The sequence below is a fragment of the Myotis lucifugus genome, unplaced genomic scaffold, assembly GCF_000147115.1.
Source record: "Myotis lucifugus unplaced genomic scaffold, Myoluc2.0 scaffold_576, whole genome shotgun sequence".
Classification (NCBI taxonomy): Eukaryota; Metazoa; Chordata; class Mammalia; order Chiroptera; family Vespertilionidae; genus Myotis; species Myotis lucifugus.
The window spans coordinates 415199-419636 of NW_005871624.1; positions in this window are offsets into that span (position 1 = coordinate 415199).

The following is a 4438-nucleotide window of genomic DNA, read 5'->3' on the forward strand; positions in this document are numbered from 1 at the left end:
TAGTTTTATGGGGGGGGGGGGGGTTGTTTGTTTGTTTTTAGCTTTTCATGAATAGACAGCTATGACTGGAACCTAACAGTAATTCCAGGCAGATTTGACAATTTACCAGCAGAATGACTTGGATGCTTTTGAAAACATAGCTAAGAGCAGACATCTCAACGAGCGTCGTCATTAGTCAACTGTTCAGCCTGACAGTCTTCTTCACTGTTGACCCAAGAGTGCACTGGAGTGTGTTTTCAAGTTTTCTTTGAAGAATCTTTATATTTTCCCCAGTGTACCTGCTTTTAATTTAAACATAGATATGGCATTCTAAATTTAGGGCCCAAAACATGACTTTGACTTGATTTTGATGTTGAGTATATATTAAGTTGTTCATTCTTCTCCTTGTTTATAGCCTATGGAAGCCCACTGGGTGGTAAAGGACGAAGACTTGTGAAGGAAGCAAAATGGATAACTTCCTTTCCTTCCCTTTCCAGTGAACCTCGTCACAGTCATTTAAGGAACTCCCTTTCTTATCTAGAGATGATCCTCAAGTTTCTGTCACCCACCAGATACAGAGCTTCCAGAGCCAGAAGCCATATCAGGAAACCGAACACCCGGGTTCACTCCTGACTCTACCACTTATGACTGGAGACAAATCACTTCGTTTCAATGGACATCAATGTTCTCACCTTTTATAGAGCCTGCCTCCAGAGTCTTGAGGGTCAAGTAAGACAAGATGGAAAGTACTGTGTCCACACCTATAAGCTGCAAGATAAGCAGAATGGCAACAGCTGCCAGTTTCTGGATATTTACTTATGGATGCACAAACTCTTCACATTCACTATCTTATTTAATCCTCACAGCAGCTTTTGACAAAAGGAGGTGTTATATTATGATCTTCCTTATAAGTGAGGAAATGAGACTCAGAGACGTGGTGACTTGCCCTAGGTCCCACAGTTAATAAGTGACAATAGCGTGATTTAACCCAGTTACATCTGACTGCAAAGCCCACTCTTACCCACCACACTCACTGTGTTAGTCAAATGGAAGAATCCACCCCCATGTTTGCCTGGAATAGACACCGATAAAGACTGGCTCAATTTAATAATGGTTATCATGTTCTTTCTCTTATTTCAGATGATTTAATCTATATTACAGATGAGGAAACTGAGGCTCTGAATATTAAATTACTTAATAAGGTCATGCAATTGACAAGTAGTGAATTTTGAGGTGGCCTTTAGAACTGGGAAGCTGTCAGATGCATGTGTCAATGACCCAATGCAAGGATGGTTCCAGAGAGGAAGCTTTGGGTCAGCCTATCTCCCTTCCAGTCAGCCACCCAGGCTGCTATTTAGTGCCATTGTCCCCCCCCCCCCCCCCCCCGGCCATCTCCCCATGTACACATCCCTGGGACTCCATGGAAATGAACTGGGGGCTGCCACTTCCACCTTACCTTGATCAAAGCCCCGGCTCCTTGCAATGGGAATCTTAAGGTGAAACAGAAAACCAAATTCCTGCTAATGGAGAGCTGGCTAATAATCTGCTTTTCCTTGATACAGCAGGTCAGCACCCCAGCCAACCAGACCCAGATCTCTTTACCCTCCATCTAAGCCTGAGTATTTTTCCTCCTGTCCACAGGGGTGACTGGCAGCCAGAGGCTCACATTTTATAGCCATTACTCTGTCCCCAAACTGCTTTCTAATGAGAAACTAATGGTGTAGTAAGTGGGGGGTGTTTGGGCCAGCAAATAAGTCATTTCAGGACAGAGGCCACTTCAGGATTCACCTCAGCACTATTCCCAAGGACAGTCACTTCCTCTGAGGCCCCAAAATAGTGGGCCCTAAACTGACTCCCATGATTGAATGGGTTATTCCTAATTTGCTATTCTGATTCATTCTCACTGCTGTACATGCTTTCCTTAAAACACACACACACACACACACACACACACACACACAAACACACACACTTATTGTTCTTGGAAACAGGTAACGTGTGCAAGCAGATTAAACAAATTTAAAAAATCAGTGTTTACAGTGAAAAGTAAATCTCCCTCCAACACTTCCCATTCTTACCCCAGTGTACCTTTCTGCCCAGTGTCCCTTTCCAGAGGCAAACACAGCATCAGTTTCCTATGGTGCCTTCCAGGTTATTCTATATCAGAATTCTCAATTCTGGCTGCACATCAGAATCTCTTGGAGAAGTTTTTTTTAAATTTTTCATTGATTTTTAGAGAGAGGGGAAGGGAGAGGGAGAGAGAAACATCCATTGGCTGTCTCCTGCATTTCTCCCTACTGGGGATCAAGTGTGAGACCCGGCATACGCCCTGCCAAATAATCTAACCTGGCAACCTTCCGGGGCATGGGATGACACTCAACCAACTGAGCAATACGGGCCAGGGCTCTTGGAGAACTTTTAAAAGATAACAATGTTTGGGTCCCATCCCCAGATATTATGATTGAATTGGTGTAGAGTGGGATCAAGCATTGGTGATTTTTTTAAGTCCTTCCCTCTTCCCAGGAGATTTTAATGAATATCCACAGTTGGCAAGCCAGTGATCTATGCATATACAAGACTATACATTATCTATATATCTATATCTATTTATCTATATCTATAATAAAGGGGACATACAATATACAGTATTCTACAGTTTTAAAAATTTAATATTATACCTTGATGATGTTCCATGTCAGAGCATACAGAGTTGCTTTCTGGCTATCTATTGCTCAGTAACAAATCACTCCAACACTTAGTGGCGTTTAACAACAATAAGCATTCTGTTATTTATCGTGGTTTCTGTGGGTCAGGAATTTGGTAAAAGCTTGACTGGTGCTGTCGCATAGAGCTATAGTGAAAGAGTGGCTAGAGTTGGGACAGAGAATGGGGGATGAAGCAGCTGAAGGCTGTCTGGACATCTCTCTGCAGGTAGTCTTAGGGCTTCTCTTTGTGTCTCTCCTGTGTGGGCTAGTTTGAGCTTCTTCACAGCATGGAAATTTCAGGGCAGTCTGTGCTTAAATGACAGCTAAATGCCTCAAGAGCCAGCATTCCAGCAAGCAAAGAGGATGCTGCATAGCCTCTTGCGATCTAGTCTCAGACATCACATAGCCTCACTTCTATTGCACATTGTTGGCTGAAAGTTATAAAAGCCCACCTGATTTCAGGGGAGGGCAATAGACCCCAAGTCTCAATGGGAGAAGTGTCAAAGCCACATTGTAAGAAAAACATGTGGTATGGGAAATATTGCTGTAGTCATCTTTGGCCACAGTAGCTGCATGGTATTCCATTGTTTGGGTGTACTAACATTGATTTGGGACATTCATGTTGTTTTCTTTTCTAAAAAAAATATTACAGATAGGACTTTGAACGATTATGGGTATTTTTCCTCTGCCACCTCGGTCCCAATCCCCAGAGGGGGCTTGGCCCTTCTAGATCGCTTGCTTCTCAGGGCCACTGCAAGGCAGGGCAGGAAGCAACCACTCTCAGGCTCAAAAAGAGATCCCCTCCTGCTTCGGACCTTTGAGGGAAGTTAGGCTGATTGTCCTGGAGGGGGAAAGGCAGGAGAGCCATGTAGTCAGGGGAAAGGAGATTTTTGAAAGCCTCCCCAAGATCGAGACGGGGCCTAGGTTTTTCAGGGTCTTTGAGTGGCAAGGATCTGGGCCTCTCCCTGACATGGGAAGCTAGAGCCATAACAATCGACCCCTGAGCCCAGTGAAGAGCAGAACTGTTGGCCTGCCAGGGTCCATACCAGCTTGAACAAGGGCACATTCATGGTAGCAGGGTGGACTGAAGGCCAGAGGGCTTTTTCCTGGTTGCACTGAGTTAGACCAACAGCCCTTCACATGACCGTGGGGTGAGGCAGCGGTCACCATAATTATCAGGATTGAATATTCTGCTAGAATTGTGGGAGTTTGGAACGTACAACATTTGATTTGGAGAAAGAAAGGAAATGTGACTCTTACACCTGGGGTGGAGCAGAATTCACTCTTGTCACAAATATTTAGGTACAGAAAGTGATCTGTTATTTGACATTTCCTGGCTATCACAAGCCGTGGTCCCAGATTTGTTCTTTCAGGGATATGTGCTAGGTTCTATGGGAGACGGCCATTCAAAATGGAACATGATCTTTGCATTAAAATATTGACTTTCCCATTTATTTTTTTTTTTTACTTAAACTCTCGTATTTTTAAATAGCCAGGACAGCTTCTTAAGGAATTTGTACTGAAACTGTTCTGTCTTTCTGGACAAGTTTTTTATTAAGAAGACAAGAATACAATCAGCCCTGGCCAGTGTGGCTCAGTTGGTTGGGTATCGTCCCATGCACTGAGGGATGCTGGTTCCATTTCCGTTCAGGGCACATGCTCAGGCTGCAGGCTTGATTCCCAGTGAGGGGCATGCAAGAGGTAGCCAATTGATGTTTTAATTAATTAATTAATTTTTAAATCTTTATTGTTGA